At 45.6% G+C, this 24,459-nt stretch overlaps 1 protein-coding gene across 3 annotated transcripts in view; it reads left to right on the forward strand.

Moving 5' to 3' along the window:
• CPEB4 (cytoplasmic polyadenylation element binding protein 4) overlaps nt 1-24,459 on the forward strand; it is a 982,215-nt gene that overhangs the window by 647,098 nt on the left and 310,658 nt on the right. The gene's annotated exons all lie outside the window — the stretch shown is intronic.

Consider the following 24,459-nt stretch of genomic DNA (forward strand, 5'->3'; position numbering starts at 1 on the left):
AGCTGATGGTCTGAAAACCTGTCTTCTCTGCTCCATTGGCCTCCTTCTCCCTGGAGCGCTCTGCCTTTGAAGTCATAGAGGGAGTGCTGTCGTCTTCTGGGGGATGGACTGTTCCATCCCCCCTCAGAAATCCTTTCTGGATCCCATACATTTCTATGCCTTGAGTCTCTTCATTCTACTCCACAAGGACAGCCGGCCCAAAGTCACCAGGTGACCCAGCAGGGTATTCTTATTTCTGCAGGTACTTTTCAGGAACATCCCACCTAAGAAGTCCCTACAATGAGAAAGTGTAAATGGAGGCACTTAAACTCTTCTCAGAAGTCAGTCACTGAAGATACCGGTTTTGATGAGAGAAGGGTCCCCAAAATCACTACATAATGACGTCTCCTTTGGAGATGTTCTAGAGATCCTCAAACAAAGGGGTGGTTGGTCTACCAGTAACCTTTTCCAAGAGGAATCCGTATTCCTGGAAGTGTTTGGGTCTTGCCTACCAATGAGCTCATTGATCTAATCTCTAGGCAGGTGTAGAAGGAACCTGATACTGTCGAGCTGATCCCCAGGAGACCAAACAGGATTCTGGCACCACCGAAAGAGGAGTGTTTTGGAGCAAGGTACTAGTGGTTGCCATGGTCATGACAGTGGCCATAAAGAAAGAACTTGCATAACAGAGTTCATCTGTCCATCCCTTGAGTCCAGGGCATTGGACAGGTTTGGGAAGCATGTGTATGCGTCCGCAACCTTTGCACTCTGATCACTGAATTATCTGGCACATTTCACCAGGTTGCAAAAGGACTTGATTAAGAAACTCTCCAAATCTGTCTCTTGGACCAGTAATTCTGAGCCACAGAGGTCTGTTGCTTCACAGTTGGTTACCCTATAGTTGATCATAAATTCATCCATGAGGCTTATTTCACATGCAGCTGAAGTTACCTCAAGGTCATCCGGTTCAGGCATTTCCATTAGGAGGCATGCCTGGATGCGCTTGTGGTATTTTTGCGGAGCCCTTCAAGTCTTCATTTGTCAGTGCACCTTTTGATAGCAGTTTGTTGTTTGGACCTAAGGTGAAGAACACACACTGCAGGTGTAAACAAGATGGAAAGACCCTCCCTGCAGTGGGCGTATGTTTTTCAACCCAAAAAGAACCTTCTCTTAGGAATCAACAAGGTGGTCAAAAGATGTGGTTCAAGAAGTCCTAGGGTCCTTTCCAAGATCCATGTGGAGATGGTTCCCCAGAGGCAGAGGGACAAACTCAAACGGAAGATGCCACTCGTGCAGCAGAGGCCCGCAAACCCAGGGTTCCAGCTATTCTTTTTCTCACAGGCCGTATCAGTGCTCTTGAAAGGAGGCCTGATTGTCCACCTCTGGAGACAGGTGGAGGTCATCTATTCCTGCATCAAAGAGCTTGGCTCCACATTACAATAGATACATGGGTGCAGAGGATTATTTCCAGAAGTTATATAATTCCCTTTATCCTTTCCCCTCCCTTAACAGTAAACAAAAATCTGAGGTCAGTCTTCATTCATTCTTGACTGATGGATTCAGATGTTCGTGTTTCACTGTTGCAGTCCTAACAAATGGGTTATCCTGCTCCCGGTTGCCCTCAGTCGGCCAGAATACCAAAGGTAAGTAAAAATTATGTCGGTTGCCGTCTGTTGTAAAGGATGTCAGGGCGTCCGATATAAAAGGAGGCAGCCGACGTCACTTCCTCAGTCTTCCCTGCCGCGGAGCTGAAGCAGAAGCTTTTCATGCACGAGTGTCGGTCGGCAGTTTACCTTTGTTTGTTTCCGACTACAAGAGTTGAAGTCTACTACAGCTAAGTACCCCATTGGGGATCCCCTTTTCTTCCTTAACGAATGTTAGAAAAAGTAATTGCCTTACCTGTGGAAAGCAGATTCCCCATAGAGATTTTCATTCCTATTGCTTTATCTGTTTAGGCCTTGACCACAACGTTCCCAAGTGTGATCTCTGTGCCTCCTTTAATCCGCATACTATCCATCGTTGATCTAAGATTTTGGCTAGGCATTTTGGAGTTTGGCCTAAGTTCGTTGGTATGACGTCCGTTGGTCTTCAGGCTTCGGATGTTCTGAAGAAACGCAAGGATAGGGACCGCGACAGGCCTCCGAAAGCTAAGTCCTCGGATGAGGTTAAGTTGGTAGTCAGTCAGGTGGTAGCCAGTGAGATGCCTTTGCAGTCCCTGCAGTCCGCAGATGTACAACCGCAGGCCTTGATTGAGTCCCTTAGGCCCCCGTTTTTCCTTCTGACCTGTCGCCGGTCGCCTCTTCTGCTGGAACAGGAGCCGCTAAGCTGACTGCAGTGTCCGAGGCCTCCATTTTGCATTCTGACAGCAAACTTCTTCCTTCAACCTCTGCTGCAACTTTAGCAGTTGCCAGGCCTCCAGAGTCCTTCAGGCTTGCAGGTAAATCTTCCACTCGTAAGCCTGTGAAAAGGCAGGCTCCAGCTTTTTCTCGTTCCCCTCAATCCCAAGTGGTTAAAATGGCTAATGATTTGTTGACTCTTATTGGGGGGTTTTCAGCCCCTTCCTCCTATAAGGAGTAGGGATGTTTCTCCTGAGATTTTGTCCTGCTCAGGTTCTGATGCTTCCAGCATGCCTGCTGACAGAGGAATTTTCTCGGGCTTTTTCTCCTTTTGAGGATTCAGATGCAGTGGTATCCATCCCTTCAGCCTCTCCTCCAGAGGATTTCTCTTTTGGTGATAATTTAAATACCCTCAGAGAACATTTTTAAATGAGAAAGTCAGGATTATCCCCAATCCAGAAACGGATTAGGGAGTTTCTGGATTTACCTCCGCATAAGCCTCTTGCTATTCCCCCTGTGTTGGAAGTTGTTGATGTTTTTCTGGAAAATTCCTTGTCTCCAAATTTGGTTCCTCCTGCTCCCAGGAAACCTGACGGGTACTTGTCCCTGATTCTCATCTGTTTCTTTTCAGGATTCCGTTAGTGGATCCAGAGGTTATTTCTCAGGGCCCTAAAGAGTTAAGGCCACTGTTACCAGGAATTCTGTTCCCTCTGACAGGGAGTCTAGGAACCTAGATAGGTGGGGCAAGAAGGTTTATACCTCTGCCACCCTAGCTATTAGGGCTACCAATTGTCAATTTCATATGCTGAAGTACCAGTAGCACACCCTGGAGGCTATTAATTCTAGGATAGCAAGTGTACCTCTTTTGGCAGAGAGTAAAGACATGCAGGATGTACTGAATTCCACCAGTCTGGTCAGTAAGCATTCTTTGCATTGTGGTTTGACATCCTTGAGGCTTCCAGCAGGGCTACGGCTACTGGATCTGTTATTAGAAGGCACGCTTGGCTCAGAGAGCAACCTCTTCCAGAACCTGTCAAGACTAAGCTTTTGAATGTACCTTTGCATAAAGACAGTCTTTTTGGCAGCAAAGCAGAGGAGGTACTGAAGAAGATGGGAGGATAAGGCCAAGTCAATGCAAACTGTTCAACTCCCTTGCTTTAGCAGGAATTACCCTTCCAAGAGTTGGACCTTTTCTGATACCAGCAGACAGAACCGTTCCAGGACTAGAGGTTACAAATCTTATAGGGGGCTACCCCTCAAAGGTTTAGGCATTGGCAGTCTTCCACTTCTAAAGGGGAAGCTCCAAGCCTGCATCTCAGTCAAAACATTCTCAATGACTTTTTACAACTTCTGCCTGTTCTTGCTTGCCGGGAGAGTCCTTTAGGGGGAAGGTTGGCCCTTTTTGCAGATGTCTGGGCCACTATTACAAATGACAAATGGGTGCTCAGAATGGTGTCCCTAGGGCACAAGTTTTCTTTCCGCACCTTTCCAGCTCCCAAGGGATTCCCGGACGTTCCTCCAAACCAAAAGGCAGAAGTAGAAAAACAAATTCTGTCTCAGTTTCATCTGGGAGCAATAGAATCAGTTCCTGCTCAGCAGGTAGGCTAGGGCTTTTATTCCAGGCTTTTCCTAGTTCCAAAAAATGAAGGTACCTGGTGTCCTATCCTGGATCTTTCCATTCTGAACTCTTTTCTAGTAATTCCAAAGTTCAAAATGCTCACTCTGCATCAGTTGCTACTGCTGCTAGAAAAGGATTCCTGGCTGGTAACCTTTGGATCTCAGAGTCTTATCTGCACATTCCTATCAGGTAAAGTTGCAGGCAGTACCTACATTTCAGAGTGGGCGAGCAACATTACCAATTCTCTGTGCTGCCCTTTGGCTTATCTACTGCTCCCAGAGTCTTCACAAAGTGCCTGGCCCCAGTCATTGCTTTTTGCAGGCAGAAGAAAATTCAGATTTACCCATACTTGGACTGTCTGATTCAAGCAAGTTCTCAGGAACAGCTATTAAAGGATCTGGAAGCAGTAGATTAAACAATCCTGTCAGAACTTGAAACATTTTTCTTGACGTGCCCTGACAGAAAGAACCAAAGGTAAGTTGTCACAAAGTGTACTCAAGAATTTAAGTTAAAATACTTAACTTGCAGTACGCTTTTACCACTAAATTAACCTCATCATGTATTTTATTTATTCATTGACATTTGATTACCAGCCCGTTTTTAGCAAATACCTGTAGAGAAAAGCTCCAAAGTATTACAAAAACATTTTGAGAACAATAATTTTAAAAGTTTCAAAAGTAGTATAATAAATTAAAATCTACATTTTAAGCAATTATACCAAATTAGACATAATGGGGAAACATAGTATCTGAAGTAGTTAACTTCATTTGATCAGCAACCTGTGGGTATCGGATCCGACCTCGGATCCGAGCCGGCAGCTTTCCAAGCTAAAGATCCGAGCTCTCAGCTCCTCCCCCTTACCCAAAATACCCTGCTACCTCCCTCCAGTCCTCAGATCTAGTTTGCCGTGGCTTCTGAAGCAATAGGGACGAGCTCTTAACGTTTTAGGTGAGAGGGATTTAGCAGTATTTTCTTAGATAAATAGTCTTTTTCGGTGTGTATAGTAAGCCCATAGTTTAGTTAAACTGTGTTTTTGTTATATTTTGTGGTAAATTAGTATTTTTTCCCTTCCCTTTCTTGTGTGTTAGGGCGTGTGCTTGTGTGTGATGGCTGAGGGCCCTAAGGCCATTTTTTTTTCAAAATGTGCTGAGTGTGGTCATAAGCTGTCCCCAGCGGATGGCCACACACGGTGCGTTCTTTGCCTGGGGGTAGCCCACTTAACATCGGGCTGCCAGATTTGTGCAGCCTTTGACCCCCGGGCTGTGAGGGACAGGAGAAACAAGCTAATCCTGGCGGGACTTTTGCCCCCGGATTCTTCTTCCTCCTCTCTCTCAGTGGCGCCAGTCGCGGCTGCGACTGTCCAGCCTTCAGCTCCCCCACCCCTGGCTGGGACTCAACCTCCCGCTGCTTCCCAGGGAGAGGGGGACTCTTTCAGTAAAGAGAAAAGACATAAAGAGAAGGAGAGGGATAGACACAAGAGCCATAAGCGGTGGGCCGAATCAGTTCCTTCGGTGCCGCCAGCTAAATTGACTTGTTACCCTGTGAGGGTTTCCAGGTCTTCCCCCTCTCGGCTCCATTCTCCACGCTTCTCTCTGGAGCCGGAGGAGGAGTCCCGGTCACCTTCGAGGTCGTCTAGGCGGCCTTCCTGGCCTGCCTCGACGAATTCTTCCAGGTCTACCAGGAGTCTGTCCGATGCAGATATGGACCGGATGATGCATTGATTCCTGCAGGCCCAGATGCAGATGGGAGTGCTCCTGCCTCCCCCCCCCCTCCAGGAGGGAGCTCGGCCCCTTTCTTTGCACCCATTGCTCCTTCTCCGATCCACTATCGGGTTTCGGAGCCGTCGGATCCGAGTCGTCTTGGAACCAGGGAGTCGATGTCGATGATAGTTGCTACTTCACCGGCCTTACCCTCGAGTTTATCAGGTCATCTTTCGGATCCGAGCTCTCTGGGCCGAGACCCGAGCTTCGGATCCGCAGGGGTGATTGTGTCTTCTGCTCCGTTGCTGTCGGAGCACACTTCTCTTTTGGGTCCAATCGCGTCGGCTCCAACACCGGTCCTCACTTCGGAGCCGAGGGGGCTACTCTCTGAGCCAGGGGAGAGTGGTTCACCTTCGGACTTCGACGTGGTGAAGAGGGTACTGTCAAGGAGTTCGAAGTCCCCGGTCCATACTACGGATCCTCCCTTCACTCCCTCACATATGGGCCTGTCTTCCATCGTCCAGCCCCAGGGACAGCTTGCGTCTGCGCCCCAGTTAGTTCCCGTAGAGGAACAGGACCCCGTTGGTGAGCCCTCCTCGGACAGCCCCGCCGAGGAGGTCCCTCACAAACGAAAGTGTAAGAGGATGCACTTGGACTCCCCCGAGTCCCTCACGGAGGACATGGACTTAGGGGAAGGTTCCCCCATGTCACCCCCAGAGGACGTCTCATTTGGAGACCTTATGGAGATGCTACGCATAAGAGGGGGGTGGTCAGCCCAGAAACCTTCATCGGACGAGTCTGTTTCTGGAGGCATTCGCAGGCCCCGTCTACCTCTTGGGTGTCCCCCCCCCCCCCGGCCGACCCCCTGGTAGACTTGATTACTACCAGGGCTTGGAAGGATCCAGACACTGTGGAGCCAATCCCTAGGAGACCAGATAAAATTCTTAGTCCCCCTTCTGACAAGCCGGCATGGAATAAAGGTTCCCCGGTAGATGCCATGGTGGTGGCGGCTGCCACCAAAAAGGAACTGGCACAAGAAAGTTTCCCCGGTCCATCCTCCTGATAAGGAATCTCGGACGATGGACCATATTGGAAAGCGAATGTTTGCTTTAGCCACCTTTTCTATAAGGGCGCTGAATTATCTGGCACACTTAATTAGGCTTCAGCGGGATCTGTTAAAGGAATACTCTGGGTCTCCCCTGGAGTCCATGGCGGCCAAGGACAAATGGACCTTTTCGGCTCGCATGGCCACTCTAAAGTCAATATCAAACACTTCTATGTGGCTTCTCTCCCATGCCATGGAGGGGGTGGCTAGGGCCAGCAGAGCACGGGTCGCCTTGCGGTGCCACACCTGGCTCCGTCTTTGCGACTTTGCTTAACCCTTCAAGGCATCCTTCGCGAACGCTCCCTTTGACGGTTCTACGCTATTCGGCAAAACCGTCCACGACACGCTACTCCAGGGCAAAAAAGATGGGAAGACGCTGTCTGCCGTCGGACTCCGCTTCTCCGCTCCTCAAAGGTCCTTCTCAAGGAACCAGAGAGGACAAAAGAAGATGTGGTTCCAGAAGTCTCAGCAGTCCCGTCCCACTCCAGACCCTTCGTCCTTCAGAGGCAGAGGAGGACAAGGTGGATGCCGGCCCAGAGGCAGAGGGGGGCCGAAGAATTTCGGGTCGAGAGAACCCTTCTCCGACCGACCCGCGCAGCAGCCCTGAGGGGTTGCCTGACTGTCCCTCTCTGGAGGCAGTCGGGGGGGGGGGGTTTATTTTTCGAAGCATCTAGCAAGTTGGGAGTCCATTACTACAGATCGCTGGGTGCTGCTCCGAATAATATCCAGAGGTTACTCTATCCCCTTCTTGAATCTTCCCCCGCTAACGAAGCGCCTCCCCGATGTTCCACCCAATCAGAGGGAGGCTGCAGCTTCAGAAATACAGAAGTTACTAGAAAAAAGGGCCATCCAGCACGTCCCCCCAGAGCAGTCCAGGTTGGGCATTTACTCCAGGTTCTTTTTGGTGCCAAAAAAGATGGGGGACTTGAGGCCAATTCTCGACCTGTCTACTTTGAACCTCTTCATTGCCAAAAAGAAATTCCGGATGGTCACTCTACAATCTATTCTCCCCCTCCTGCAGGAGAACGACTGGATGTGCTCCATAGACCTCAAGGATGCGTACTACCACGTTCTCATGGACAGACGATCCAGAAGGTTTCTCTGCTTTCGGCTAGGGGGCCAGTCATCATCAGTTCAGGGTTCTTCCGTTCGGCTTCACCACAGCCCCCAGGGTGTTCACCAAGGTCAAGGCAGTTGTGGCAGCCCACCTGAGACTTCAGGGAATTCAGGTCTTCCAGTACCTAGACGACTGGCTCCTCACCGCCCCCACCAGGCATCTACTCTGTTCTGCCAGGAATTATTCTTTACTCTTGGCCCATCATCTAGGCATTACCATAAATTTCAGGAAGTCGTCTCTTCTTCCTGTTCAAGTTCTGGATTTCATAGGGGCCAGGATAAACACGCTTCAGTCCAGGGCCTTTCTGACAATGGACAGGTTACACACCTTGTCACTCCACGTAATAGCGCTTCTACAGTCCCCAGCCCCACCCGCAGAATTAGTCCTGAGAGCCCTAGGATCCATGGCGGCAGCCATCAGCCTTTCACCTCTTACTCGGTTACACATGAGAGTCCTTCAATGGACCCTTCAGGTCCAATGGTCCCTCCTCCTTCACCCATTGGATTCACCGATTCCCCTAAGCAGGGTTTGCAGAAACTCTCTTCTTTGGTGGCTCCATTCCCGAGAGCTGCGAGAAGGGAGACCGTTCGTAATGCCTCTGCCCCAAACCATGCTGACCACGGACGCTTCTCGCCTCGGGTGGAGGGGCATTGCATGGGCAGAACCGTCCAAGGCACGTGGACCCCTGTAGAGACCGTACTGCATATCAGTGTTCTGGAGATGAGGGCAGTGCTTTTAGCATTGCAAGCCCTTCAAGACCTTCTTCCTCCGGGGACTGATGCAATTCAGACAGACAACATGGCGGTAGTCTGGTACATCAACAAACAGGGAGGAACCAGGTCTTACCCTCTTTGTCGAGAGGCCATGAGAGTTTCGGAATGGGTGATTGCCACCAACCACTTTCTGATAGCAGCGCACATTCCGGGTCGGTCCAACATCCTAGGGGACAAACTGAGTCGTTCTATCCTCACACCATGCAAGTGGTCTCTAAACCCCTTAGTAGCGAATAAGATCTTCCTCAGATGGGGTCAGCCTTGCTGTGATCTCTTCGCCTCTCCTTCAAACGCAAAATGCAGCAAGTTTTTCGCTCTAATTCCCACACCGGGGGAGAGTCCCAGAGACGCTCTGGTTCATGCTTGGCCACCCAGTCGTCTTTATGCTTCTCCTCTTCTGCTAATGACGAAATTTTTGCAGAAAGCTCATCGGTTGGGGAGCAAAATAATCCTCATAGCCCCATTCTGGCTTCGCCAGATCTGGTTCCCGTTCCTGCGGTCTCACATCATAGCTCCTCCTTGGGTCTTAGATCCCATTCCGGATCTCATCTCTCATCCTTCGGGATTGCAAACTCCGAACCTGGACGACCTCAAGCTCACAGCTTGGTTGATCCAGTTCCACTAATGGCTAGGACTCCCGGTATCTCATCTTCCGTGAAATCTATTCTGGTAGCGGCGCATAAACCTTCTACCAGGAAGATCTACAAGAGTAAATGGAAGCGTTTTTCCATCTGGGCCAAACATAGGGATCTGGACCCTTTTACAGCTCCCATTCCGACAGTTCTTGAATTCTTGTCCCAAATTTTTCACCAAGGGGCCAGTGCTTCTACTGTTAAGGTTCAGATGGCTGCGATTTCTCATTTCCACATCGGGGACAACCTTGGTTCCTTAGCTTCCGCTAAGATATGCAAGACCTTTTTGAAAGGCACCTTCCTGTTAAGACCTCCAGTCAAGAATGTGGTTCCCCCATGGGACTTGACCTTAGTTCTTCAGGCACTAATTGGTCCGCCCTTTGAACCTGCAGCTTCCATCGATTTAAAATTCTTATCTTGGAAAACTGCCTTTCTGGTTGCAATTACTTCAGCTAGAAGAGTATCTGAACTTCAAGCCCTTTGTACAAATCTCCCATACCTGGTCCTTCCATAAGGGCAGGGTTTCTCTTAGGACTAATCCTTCATTCTTACCTAAGGCAGCCTCCGAGACCAATATCAATCAAACCATCAATTTTTGCCTGTTTTCTTCCCCAATTTTCAGAACAAAGGGGAATACAGATTGCACTTGTTGGATGTGCATAGACAATTGCGATTTTATTTGCACAGGACAGCTGCTTCTCGCAGATCGGAGCAGCTTTTCATGTCCTTCGCTAAGCCGTCCTTAGGCAAGCCTATTACGAAAGTTACCTTAGCTAGATGGATTTCCCACTGCATCTTACACGCGTATACAGCTTCCAGTCGGCCAGAACCCTTGAGGGCTCATGCTCAGTCTACCCGTTCTATGGCTACCTCTGCAGCTTTTTGGTCGAGGGTTCCCTTAGATGACTTCTGCTCAGCGGCTACTTGGGCCTCTTCTCATACCTTCATTTCTCATTACAAGCTGGATCTGATATCCATAGGTAGGGCAGCCTTTGGCTCTGCAGTGCTCCGGAATATCCTTCCTTGAGGACCTCCCAGGTTTTTGGTAGCTGGGGACTCTGTCCCACAGGTTGCTGATCAAATGATGTTAACTACTTCAGATAAAGAAGTTATGTACTCACCATAACATTCCATTTGAGTAGGTAACATCATTTGTCAGCAGCCCCCCCCCCCCCCTTCCCCCTAGCCTGTTTCGTGGTCATTTTCATGACTGAATGTTTTCCTTCTGTCACGCGTCAGGTTAGCGTTTCTCTTTCGAGTATGTTTGACTGTTGGTAAATAATATGGCAAACTCAATCTGAGGACTGGAGGGAGGTAGCAGGGTATTATGGGTAAGGGGGAGGAGCTGAGAGCTCAGATTTTTAGCTTGGAAAGCTGCCGCCTCGGATCCGAGGTCTGATCCGATACCCTCAGGTTGCTGACAAATGAAGTTACCTACTCAGATGGAACATTATGGTGAGTACATAACTTCTTTTTAATAATATATTTAGCTTGGATTATATTTAAAAATAAGCCCTGACTAAAAATGGAGATCTGTGACAAAAAAGTTCAGATTTTGAAGAAATACTGTTTCTTAAAGGGAAATAGTTTTAGTAAATATAACAAGCGCGTGTGTAGTGATTTTTTTAAAAGAGCAATATCTTCTTTGTGAAGAGTTCCCTTATGGGGACTTGTCTAGCAGAAATGTAGCTTGAAGCAAACAGTTGCTCCTGTGAAACTTCAGAGCTGTTTTCTCATGAGGCAGCAGCAAAGTCCTGAAATTGTCTGTGCTCACTGCTGATTTCCCTCCAAAGGGCTAGCCATTCAGCAGTCACAGTATAGATGTGAAAGAGAGCCACAATTTTGAAGCTGGCTGGCTGTATCCTCTGTAAGATACAACCAGTATAGCCAAAGGCTACTGCAGCAGTGTTAGTTATGAGCATTTACTGTTATGGTAAGTGCAACTTGAACAGTACTTTCTCTGTTCTTTTCAAAATGACCAAGGACAATTACCCCAAGCTTGCACACAGGATGGACTTACACAAGACAGGGATTGTTCAATAAATCCCAGCATTTAATTTCTTCATCTCACTGCCTGGATGTTAGAATTTTAATGTCTTTGAGGCTCTTTTTTTCTGAGGGTGTGCAGCAGGTATTAAAGAAAGATAAGAAACCTAGAAAAATCAAATGTGGCTAAGTGGAAAAGATTTTCCAGCTGGTGACGAAAAAGTACCCAGACCCAGGCCCCTCTGGTTGCACAGTATGTAAGTTGTTATCACTGCATGTCTGGCCAGGGAATCTCCCCTTTCTGCCCTTCTTCCAGTGAAACGGTAAAGGGTTTTGCATATTCATCCGCATAGATTACAAGTGGATCTTCCTTGGGATTTTAGTTTTGTACTGGAGAAACTTATTTTTTTTATGCTTGAACCTGTTTGAGGCTGTTTTGAAGCTCTTAACTTGGAAACTTGGAAAACAGTCTTATTAACTGGTCTGAATTCTGCAGGTAGACTGTGGGAGTTGCAAGCTGTTATAGTGATTTATTATTGTATAATTATATATAATATTTCACAAGAATGTAACTTTGCGAACAAATCCTTCATTTGTGCTTAGTGGTTTGAATTTGTGTTGAGTAAGGCCGTATATCTGTCTCCATGTTTTCTATTCAGAACCAAAAAATAGGGGAGAAAAGAGTTTTGCACACACTGAATGTCTATATGCAACTCTGATACTACATTGACAGAATAAAAACCTTTATGAATTCTGAGCAACTGTTTTTCTTACATCATAGAAAAAAAGGGACACATTGTCAAAATGTACAATTTCTAAACGGTTGACCTACGTTTTTGTTTTTTGTACTCTCTCTCCATAGCATGACAGTTCCAGGCAGGGTCAAGGCCCACCCTACTGGGACTTTGGCTACTTGGAAAGGAGTAGACTCTAGAAATATACTAAAGGAAACTGGTTATCTCTGCATGTCTTTACCAACAGCTACAAATTGGATACACACACTAGGTACAGAGCACGTTTTACTTTGACTAATCTCCAGGGGCTCCTTGGCTCTGATAATTTTATTTTATTTATTGACATTTAATTACCAGGAAAGTCTGACTGGGTAGAATCATATTTTCAACGAAGGCCCAGGTAGAAAAGCTCCAAAGTATTACAGAACATTTGAAGAATAAGAATTTTACCATTTTTAAACCAAAAACAAATCTAGTTTAAATAATTATACCAAATTTGACGTATATGAAAATGTTGGTTAAGAATAAATACAAGTTATATGACAATGATTTAATAGAAAAATTTTAGCGAGCTTGTAGAGAAATTAAAGGCAAGTTGGTATAATAGAAATAGGAATTTCAGTACGAAGTGAGAAAAAAGCAAGCTTATGCTATATTTAGAGAGAGAACCAGGGGAGTGAAACTGATAGAAGAAAAGAAGTGAGCGAAGAAGTGATAGTAAAGAGATGTATGAATAGGTATTTGTCCACATTTAGGAATATAGTTTATCCTGGAGTTGAGCAAGAACAAGAGCCAGCTTTTGGCTAGGAAGTCTTTAATAATGGATTTGAAGTGTGGAATGGAAGGGTATTGACCTGATGGATAGAGATAAGCATCTCCAGACCTTAGCAACATGGAATGAGTACACACAATGCCCAGCCGATTTGATAGATTTGTGGACAGACAGGGAGTTTTTGGTCATAGGAACGTAATTACCAACTAGGAACATAATTGTGTAGAATGTTTGGCAATGGACAGGTATATGGATTCTGGATAATTTTATAGGTGGTAGGAAGCTGTTATATGTTAGCTAAAGGAGAAGTTCTAACCCAGTGGTCTCCACCCTTTTTTTGCACCACGGACCGGCCATTGTGTGCGCGTAATAAGCAAGCAATCATGTCCAACAGGGTGTGTGTTAATGTGTCGGACTTCTACACCCCTGGAAGGACGTTTATTACACATTATATAACGACCCCCCCCCCCCATTAATATTCCAAAACGTGCACGCTGATTGGTCAGCGTGCACATTGTAAATCAGAGTTATAGTAATGGAAAAAGGTCCAGTCGCCCGGACTTTTTCCATTAGTATAACCCTTTTTTTAAATTTATTTATTTATTTATTTATTTCTTACAGCAACGGAGAACGCAAGATCTCCGTTGCTTTTTACAACCTGTCTCGCTATGTTAAACGGGTTTAACATAGCGAGACAGCTTTAAAAAAAAGCAACGGAGCATCTCCATTACTTTTTTTTAAAGCTGCCTCGCTGTGTTAAACCCGATGTTCTTCATCTCACATTGCTGCAGTCCTTACATATGGGTAGTCCGCTGTCCTCGGTCGGCCCGAATACCAAAGTATTAGGCTGACGTCGGTCAAGGCGCTTAAAACTGACATCAGGACGTCAGGGTACAAAAGCGCATGACCGACGTAATTTCCTCAGTCTTTTTTGCCGCATGGTCCGATGCAGAAGCAGCGTTGCAAGTGCCGTTCGGCGTTCTGAAATTTTTCGAGTTCGGAGTTTCAGACCGAATCCAAGTTGGCTAAATACCCCGTTGGGGAATATTTTGTTTTTTTCTTGCCTCAGTGTATTACCGGATGTCAGAAAAAGTGAATAATTGTATTTCTTGTGGGAAACAGATACCGCATAGGGATTATCATTCTTTGTGCATTCCTTGATTGGGGCCTGAGCACGACGTAGTCGGGTGTCGCTTCTGTGCTAGGTTTAATAAGCGCACTATTAAGCGGAGGTTAGATTGTGCTAGGCTGGTCTTCGGTAAGCGGTGCAATTATAATATGCCGTCGGATACTCCGGCCCTTCCAAGAAGCGCAAAGACAAAGCGGTTAAACCCAGGCAAGAAGAGTCGTCCGTTCCGGGCGCCGGTTCTTTAGAGGTTTCAGTGGAACCGGTGGTTCCGATGGAGGCTTCTCTGGAGTCTCAGGGGGAGACTTTGATTTGGCAGGATGTGGCCTCTCAAGAGGCAGGTCAGGCTGAAGGGGCTTCTCAGGTTTCTGTACTCCCCTCCCTTCCCAGGGTGGTTAGACCCTCTCCTTCTGTTTCCAAGGCTTCTTCCAGAGGCAGGCCAGGTTTAGCTTCTGTTGGTGTCAGTCCTAGTTCTGCAGGGTCTGTGCCTAAGAAGCACATGCTTAAAATGGCAGAAGATTTGATTACTCTGATTAGAGGTTCTTTGCCCCCTCCTGATAAGAGGCCTAGGGTGGAGCCAGAGTTGGAAAGTTTTGAACTGGCTTCGGATGTTTCAGAGTCTTCAGCTGAAGACTTGCAGGAGTACACTCCTTATTCTGAATCTGATGCAGAAGATTCCACTCCTTCTGCTTCTCCTCCAGAGGATTTTTCTTTTTCAGAGACACTTCATTCTATGAGGGAACATTTTAAGTGGGAAGGTCAGGACTTCTCTGATTCACGGAAAAGGCTTAGGGAATTTTTGTTTTTACCTCAACATAGGCCCTTAGCTATACCCCCTGTGCTGGATGTTGTGCAAGATGTATTTTCAGAGGCTTCACTTAATCCTGATTCTCTGCCTCCTGCCTGTTAAACCGGATAGGTATTACAGGGTGCCTGAGGCTCATAAATATCTCTATAAGAGTCCTAGGGCGGACCCAGAAACTATTAGTCAGGGACCTAAGGGTGTCAGGGCCTCTGTTGTAAAGAATCCGGTTCCTCTAGATAAGGAGGCCAGAGCTTTGGATAGATGGGGAAAGAAGGTCTATACATCTTCTACCTTAGCAATGAGGGCTTTGAATTGCCAGTTTCATATGTTGAAATATCAAAATTTTCTTCTTTCACAATTGAAATCTAAGGTGGATGCTCTGGCAGAAGGCATTGAGTGTAAAGAATTACAAGATTTGGTGCATGTTTCTGAACAGGTGGGTAAGCATTCTTTACAGTGTGGTTTTGATGCTTTGCAGGCCTCTTCTAGGGTGGCTGCCACTGGTTCAGTTCTTCGCAGGCACGCCTGGCTTAAGGATCAGAATTTATCTGACCATGTTAAGACAAGGATTTTGGATGCTCCTTTGCAGTCTGAAGTGTTGTTTGGCCCATCTGTGGAGTCAGTCTTGAAGAAAATGGAAGACAAGGCTAAGTCTATGCAGACTGTTAAAGATTTTTTGCAAGTTCAGCCTCCGAAGTTTAGTAGAAATTGGCCTGCTAAGGGGTGGACGTATCCTTCTTCTGATTCTCAGTCTAGGGGTAGATCTAGACGTGGTAGGGGCAGAGCTCAGAGTTCCTCCAGACCTAGAACATGGAGTTCACCCTGCACAATCTTTGAGTGAGGGCAGGGGCCAGTCCTTTCGTAAACAGGCCCAATGACCTACTTTTTCAGCTGCCAGATCCTTCTTGCCTGGCAGCACCTTTGGGAGGACGGTTGGCACTCTTCAAGGAAAATTAGATTTTTATTACCCAGGACAAATGGGTATTGGATGTCATACACCAAGGTTACAAGTTTTATTTCCATACCTTGCCTCCTTTCAAAGGCATGCCAGACATTCCTCCTCAGCAAAGACTAGAGGCTCACAAACAGATTTCTACTACTTCAGATAGGAGCTATACAACCGGTCCCTCTGCCAGAAGTGGGCCTAGGATTTTATTCTCGCCTGTTTCTAGTACCAAAGAAAGGGAACACGTGGAGACCAATTTTGGATTTATCTATCCTCAACACATGTCTGGACATTCCCAAGTTCAAAATGTTGACGTTACAACAGCTTTTACCTCTGCTGGGCAAAGATCACTGGATGGTGACTCTGGATCTCAAGGAGGCTTACCTTCATATTCCTATCAGGCCCAGTTGCAGGAAGTATCTGTGTTTTCGGGCTGGGACTTTTCATTATCAGTTCTCTGCATTGCCCTTTGGCTTATCTACTGCCCAGAGTGTTCACGAAGGTTCTGGCTCCAGTGGTAGCTTTCTTCAGGCTGAGAGGAATACAAATCTATCCTTATTTGGACGATTGCCTGATTCTGGCTCAAGAAAAGGACGTACTTCATCATTTACAGTATGTGATGGCAGTGTTAAGATGCCTAGGGTATTCTGTGAACGAAATAAAGTCCAGTCTAGTACCCTCTCAGGACATGTGCTTTCTGGGTGTGAGACTGAATACAGCATCCCAGATGGCCTTTTTGACCCCGGACAAACAAAAGAATCTTTCTCTTTATTTCCATCAATTGTCTCGTCAGTCCAGGCTGACTGCAAGGACAGTCCTTAAAGCCTTGGGGTTCATGGCATCTTGTATTCTGGTACTTCCCAATGCCAAACTGCATATGAGGAAGCTACAATGGTATCTCAAAAATGTATGGACACAACACTGCCAAGATATGGACACTGTCATTCAGATAATACCTTGCATTCAAAAGAAATTTCTGTGGTGGGCTCAGGAATGTCACCTGAACAAGGGACTCTCTGTGACCCGACCAGAGGCGAGTCATATTCTAACGACAGATGCCTCAGACAAAGCTTGGGGAGCTCATCTAAATGGAAAATGGGTACAAGACACGTGGCCTGCCAGACTTCAACATTTACATATCAACTTGAAGGAGATGTTAGCAGTCCAATTTGCATTGATAGCTTTCAAGGATTTACTTCTTCCAGGGCAGGTGTTGATTCAAACAGACAACACAACTGTCATGTGGTACATCAACAAGCAAGGGGACACATTCTTACCCTATGCAGACAAGCAATGATTTTATGGGAGACTGCTCTCAGTTTGCAGCTAAATCTTCAGGCAAGGTTTCTGCCAGGAGCACAGAACTCCTTAGCAGATGTGTTGAGCAGACAAATCATGGATCCCCACGAGTGGAAATTGGATCCTCATGTATTTCAGAAATTGACAGTGTTATGGGGAACTCCAGACATAGATCTGTTCGCTTCTCCACTAAATTACCAGTTGCCAAAGTTTTGCACAAAAGGTTTCATCCCACAGCTTGGAAAGTGGATGCTCTCTCATTCAATTGGAGCAATCTTCACGTGTATGCCTTTCCACCACTGCCTCTCCTCCCAAAGGTACTCCTGAAGGTCAGACAGGACAAGCCAACCATGATTTTAATAGCTCCGGATTGGCCTCGACAGCACTGGTACCCATTACTGAGAAGTCTGGTACGGGAGCCTCCATGGCCTTTGCCTTCGATTCCACACCTGCTGTCTCAGGAGAACAGTCATTTACTCAATGTCAAACTTCACTCTGTGCATCTGACAGCCTGGCATATTCTGTTTTAAACCCTGGAGGGTCTCAGCTTCCACAACAAGTTTTGAATGTTATTTTGGAGGCCAGAAGGCCTAGTACACGGAAAGTTTACGCAGATAAATGGAGGAGATTTTTAATTTGGAGTACAGCAAAGGACTTTGATGTGTCTAAACCTAATTTGAGTGTTGCTCTTCAATACCTTACTGAGTTATTGGACAAAGGTTTGTCCTTCTCCTCTATAAAGGTTCATGCTGCAGCAATTTCTGCTCACTATGACTGTGACCCACCATTATTTTCTCATCCTTTGTTTAAGCAATTCCTTAGAGGGGCAAATAATATAAGACCCCCACGTAGAGCTCCTACTCCTGCTTGGGATCTCAATTTTGTGTTGGAGAAACTCACTCTACAACCTTTTGAGCCTGCAGCGACTGCCGAGTTGAAATATTTATCATGGAAGACTGCTTTTTTGTTGGCCATTACCTCTGCGAGAAGGGTTTCTGAATTACAGGCCCTTATGGCGGTTGAGCCTTTCTTAATTTTCCACAAGGATAGGGTGTCTTTGCGTCCTAACCCTTCCTTTATGCCTAAAGTGGTTTCTAGTGTGGCTTTAAACCAAACTATTCATTTGCCTACTTTTTATGCAAACCCCCAAATAAAGGGGAAGATTTTGCACACTTTGGATATACACAGACAGTTGCGATATTATTTGAGCAGAACTAAAGGGTTCAGGCAGTCTCAGCAGTTGTTTGTTTCATTTGCTTTGGGTTCTCAGGGCAAACCTGTTTCAAAACAAACTATTTCTAAGTGGATTGGTTTTTGTATTGCTTTCTGTTATTCCCATCATGGTAAGGAGATTCCAGCTGGGATTAGGCCTCATTCCACTAGGGCTACTGTCACTTCTACATCTTTTTTAAGGGGGGTGGCTACTAAAGATATTTTGGAGGCAGCTACTTGGAGTTCAGTGCATACTTTCTCTAAGCATTACCACCTTCCACTTTACTCTAAATCTAGGGCTGGTTTTGCCACTGCAATTTTACAGGGCATTTTGGCAGCTCCTAATGCTTTATAGTTTTGCCATCCTCCCTTACCTCTGCTTTGGGATTCTACCCATATGTAAGGACTGCCGCAATGTGAGATGAAGAACATAGTACAGTTTTGTACCTACCATAAATGTAGATGTTCGAAGATCCACATTGCTGCAGTCCAATTTACCCTCCCTCCTTCCCCTCTGTAGTTAGAGGTGGTTGTGTGGTCTGGGTTGTACATATTGTAAATAGGGTTAGTGCAGGGGTGGTTGGTTGTTCTTTGCTATTTTTTGGCTTTGGCCTTTCTTTTTAGGACCTTCTGACATCTGGGGCAAGAAAAGACTGAGGAAATTACGTCGGTCATGCGCTTTTGTACCCTGACGTCGTGATGTCAGTTTTAAGCGCCTTGACCGACGTCAGCCTAATACTTTGGTATTCAGGCCGACCGAGGACAGCGGACTACCCATATGTAAGGACTGCAGCAATGTGGATCTTCGAACATCTACATTTATGGTAGGTACAAAACTGTACTTTTAACATAGCGAGACACTTCTCCGTTGCTTTTTTCAAAACTGTCTCGCTATGTTAAACGCTTTAACATAGCGAGACAGTTTGTTAAAAGCAACGGAGATCTTGCTTTCTCTGTTGCTTTTGCCCACAGCTGTGATGTACTGCGTAAGCATACGCATGCGCAGTACATCAGAACTGCCGCAGAATACCAGACAGCTGCGGAAGGGCAGCAAGGAGGCATTATACAATGCCATTATTTAAGAAAAGCAATTATTTTTTTTCTTAAATAATGTCATTGTATAATAGCAATAACCCACTTCTGGGTGTGGGTAATGCTGGATTTACCCACCGTTGTCTTTGTTTGGCCACTCTGGCTTCGCCCTCGTGACCAAACCACACCAACTGTGGGTAAATCCAGCACTACCCACACCCAGGCGTGGGTTATTGCTATATTAACACACACTCTGGAGGGCATTATTGCACTTGGAGAATGGGCTGTCTGTAAAATTGTTGTGTTGTACTTATTTTGAAGTACTGTATTAGTTTTTTAATGCATTTTTGATGTAAAATAGTTCCTCTGCCTAATGTTTAAAACTTGCTGTAATATATGTTAATGGTGTTGGAGGAAGTGTTTTACTTCTAAAATATAGCGCTTAAAAATATCCAGGCATTTGCTTTATTTTTTGGTCCCTTATTCCTAAAACGTTTGGTTTGTTGCCAGTCATTGGAGATTGAAGTTGGTAAATAATGGCATACATTTGAGTTTCAGACTATTATTTTCTTCAAAAAAATTCATACCAACACAAATCCTTTCATTTAAGCAAGTTTGTAATTTTATTAGAGCAGTGATTAAAATCTGTTCCTATTTTTTGAGCCTTTGTTCCCTCTTTATTTTAGGGTTTATCCAGATTTCTTCAGCTGAAAGGTCAAGAGGTATGCAAACCTCATTACTGTTGCAGTCACTCACTGTCTCACGCACTGTTTCAGAGAATATATGCTAACACAAATCCTGCTGATCAAGTAAAATGTGTTCCTATTTTGAGCATTTGTCCCTTGTTTATTTTAGGTTTATCAGATATCTTGAGCTAAGAATCAACAGAGCATACCTTTCAACTGTCCAGATTTTTGGGAATATCCACATTGTTGGCTCATGTGTTTGGTCCCATCCTCATAAAATGTGTAGATGTTCTTCGTGTTTCACTGTTGCAGTTATCACATTTGGGTTTTCTGCTTGCAGTAGCCCTCAGTCCGCCTGATTAACAAAGTCTTGGGTTCTGCATCGGTTGCTGTCTCATCTTCCATGACGTCAGGTAGTCAGGGGTATAAAGCATGCAGCCGACGTCATTACATCAGTCTTTCTTGCCATGCGGTGCCCGAAGCAGAAGCAGTTTGCAAGTGCCGATTGGCCAACTCCTGAAATTTTCGATTTCGAGTTTCAGAACCGAAGTCTTCATCTAAGCTAAATACCCGGTTGGGGAAACTTTTTCTTGCTCTAAACCGATGTCAGTAAAAGTCAGTAATTGTATTTCTTGTAGAAAGCAAATACCTCATAAAGATTTTCATTCGTTCTGCATTCCTTGCCTAGGCCCTGACCACGACATGCCTCACTGTCGGTTTTGTGCCTTATTTAAACAACAAACTATTCGTCGTCAGTTTATTTACGCTTCTAGATATTTTGGTACTCAGTTCAATTATCCAGATAAGGCTTCGGTAAGCCACCCGACTACTGACATTCTGAAAAAACGCAAAGATAAAGACAGAGACCGACCGCATAGGTCCAAAGCTTCCGACGATGCTTTTCCTAAGCTAGTCGCCAGTTCACCAGTACTCAGTGAGGCGCTTTCACAGCCCCTGATACCCGCTACTTCAGATTCGCAGGCCTCTACTGAGACCCATTCAGAGTCCAGTATGCCGCAAGATGTTTCAACTGTGGAACCTGCGGATGTCTCTACCTTGGATGGGTCTGGAGCCGCTGTACAGGCACTGGCTTCTGAGGGTGTATTCAGGCCTACTGACTTGCATATATTAACCTACGCCATCTTCTTCTTCAAGGCCTAAAACTCAATCCATGCCTAGAAAACCGATGCCCAGACCGCATGGTCAGGCCTCTATGCCTAAAAAAAAATAAGAATGGCTGAAGACCTTATTACTTTAATCAGGGGAAACCAACCTTCCCCTTCTAAGGGACCTAGGACTGAGTTTGCTTATGATTCTTCTGATCAGGATTCTGAAATTTGTTTCCTCTGATAACCAGGGTTTACCCTTATCTGCCTATGAAGATTCTAATGCAGAGGATTCTATTCCCTCTGCTTCCCCTCCAGAGGATTTCTCTTTTGGTGAATCCTTGCATACTCTTAGGAAGCATTTTCGCTGGGAAAGCCAGGATTACTCTGACTCTAAAAAGAGGCTTAGGGATTTCTTACTTCTGCCCCAACACAGGCCTTTAGCTATCCCCCCTGTACTGGACATTGTTGATGATGCCTTTTCGGAATCTAGCTTGGCCCCTGACTCTTTACCTCCTGCTCCCAGAAAACCTGATAGATATTACAGGGTTCCTGACTCTCACAAGTTCCTTTTTAAAAATCCTACTGCGGATCCTGAGACTATTTCATAGGGACCCAAGGGCATTAAGGCTACTACTGCCAAAAATTCTATCCCCTCTGATAGAGATTCCAGGGCACTGGATAGATTTTTTTTTTTTTTATTTGCAGTTTGTTTGCCAGGATAGTCCATTGGGCCCTGAAGAGCCCGTTTTCAATGGAGTCCTGGGGAGAAAAGCTCCAGAATAATACAGAGAATCAAAGTAAATAAAAAGAATAAAAACAAATACATAATAGTAATAACACAGAATGCAAAATACAAAATAGTAATACAGTATATACAATTGATACAATGCAAGATAAAAATGTTAGAAGCAAAAATACATTTTTTTTTTTTTTTTTTTTAGCTAGAGCTGATAGAAACTCTAGGCATTTATTTACAGTATAATGTAGTAGCTGTGGAGAGAGAGCTTGTGGAGAGAGAGTAAGTTAAGGGAAGCTATGTAGGATGGGAACAAGAGCATTCCCACTGTGAAGAGAGGTACAAGTGCAGTAAGGATTTGAAGGCAGAGAGATTGTCGGTGGTACGGATGAGAGGTGGGAGAGATGGGGTAAGAAGGTATACACTTCTGCAGCCTTGGCCATTAGGGCCTTAAACTGCCAGTTTCATATGTTAAAGTATCAGCATATTATTGGATTGCTTAAACAGAAAATGATGATGATTCCTGACTGTGCTTAAAATAAAGATTTACAAGATTTAATGCATTCTGCTGAAAAAGTTGGAAAACATACTTTGCAATGTGGTTTTGATTCACTAGAGGCATCTCTCAGGGCTGCTGTCGCTGGGTCTGTACTTAGAAGGCATGCTTGGCTTAAGGAGCAATCTTTGCCAGATCATGTTAAAGCTACGTTGCTGGATGCTTACTTAAACCAAGACCACCTGTTTGGCAACAAAGCAGAATAAGTACTTAAAAAGATGGAGGAAAAAGCTAAATCTATGCAAACTGTTAAAGATTTCCTGCAAGTACAGCCTCCCAGATTTAGTAGGTATTGGCTGTCTAAAAACTGGTCCTTTCCTGCCTCTTCCAGGCCTTCTCAGTCCAAACCCAGAACCAGCAGAACATCCAGGCTTCAGTCCTAAGGTACTCACAGGGCTAAGCGGTGGGGGGCTCCCACTTCTAAAGCAGGAAGTGGTAAGACTCCCCCCTGTCTCAATGACTTGACTTTAAATCTTCCAAGCCCTGCATAACTGACTGTTCCCTTAGGGGGAAAGATTTCCCGGCAGGCAAAAAATTGGGAACTCATTACCCAGGACAAATGGGTTTTAAATAGTTTCCCAACGATACAGATTCCACTTTCACTCCTTACTGGCACCAAACGGTTGACCAGACCTACCCCCAAATCAATGGGCAGAGGCTCAAAAGCAAATCCTCGCTCTCTTAAGCATCTGGACTATTCAGCCTGTTCCAGAAGTGGAACGGGAGCAATGTTTCTACTCAAGACTTTTCCTGGTGCCCAGAAAAGACGACTCCTGGCTTCCAATACTGGACCTTTCAATCCTAAACACATTTTTGGTGATTCCAAAATTCAGGATGCTAACTGTTCACCAGCTGCTTCCTATGCTAGGCAAAGATTCCTAGTTGGCAACACTGGATTTAAATGAAGCTTACCTGCACATCCCAATAAGGGAATCCTGCAGAAGATGCCTATGCTTCAAAGCGGGCTTCATACACTTTCAGTTCTCTGCACTGCCCTTTGGCTTATCTACTGCACCCAGGGTATTCACAAAGTGCCTAGCTCCAGTCATTGCATTTTGCAGGCAAAGAAATATCCAAATATATCCATACCTGGACGATTGTCTAATTCAGGCAGAAAACCAGGACATACTATTGAATCATCTGGCGTTTGTACAGAAATTGCTAACTACTCTGGGTACACCTTAAACTAAAAGAAATCGCATCTTGTACCCTGCCAACAAATTGTATTCCTGGGAGCAAGCTTGAACACAACTTTCCAAAAGGCTTTTCTCACGCCAGAAAAACAAGTTCATTTGGCAGCCTACTTCAAATTACTGGCCACAAAGACCCAGCTATCTGCAAGGAAAGTACTGCAAGCCCTGGGGTTCATGGACTCCTGCATTCTACTAATTCCATATGCAAGACTGCATATGAGGAAACTACAGTGGTATCTAAAAAGCCTATGGTGTCAACATTCTCAGTATCTAGAAGCAATGATTCCTGTCATTCCTTGTCTACAGATAGTTTCTTTGATGGGCAGACGCCTGTCACCAAAACAAGGGACTGTCATTCACTCTACCCCCTGCTGCCCAAACCCTAACAGATGCATCAGACCATGCATGTGGGGCTCACTTGGCAGGGAAGTGTATTCAGGGCAAATGGAACCCAAGTCAAAGGCACCTGCACATCAATCAGAAAGAAATGTTAGCTGTACAGAATGCTCAGACAGCCTTCAAGGACCACATCCTTCCAGGGCAGTTAATGGTAAAGACAGACAAACACCACTGTTATGTGGTACATAAACAAGCAGGGGGGAACCCACTCATACACTCTCTGCAGATAAGCCATGGCTCTGTAGAACACAGCCTTGAGCTACCAAGTGCACCTACAGGCTCAATTCCTGCCAAGAAAGCTAAACACACTGGCAGACAGCCTAAGCAGAAATCTCATGGACCCACACGAGTGGAAACTGGAACCAAAGATATTCAACATGTTGAGAAACAAATGGGGGAGCCCAGACATAGACCTGTTTGCCTCCCCCCAGAACTACCAATTGGAATTATTCTGCACAAGGACTCCCCACAAACAAGCTTGGAAAGTGGATGCCCTGTCCTTTACCTGGAAAAACCTATCAGTGTATGCCTTTCCCCCTCTGCCTCTCCTCTCCAAGGTACTTATAAAGATCATACAGGACAAACCAAGGACGATACTGATTGTATCA

The sequence above is a fragment of the Protopterus annectens genome, chromosome 4.part0 (genome assembly GCF_019279795.1).
Source record: "Protopterus annectens isolate FY-2018-M chromosome 4.part0, PAN1.0, whole genome shotgun sequence".
In the NCBI taxonomy this organism is placed as follows: domain Eukaryota; kingdom Metazoa; phylum Chordata; order Ceratodontiformes; family Protopteridae; genus Protopterus; species Protopterus annectens.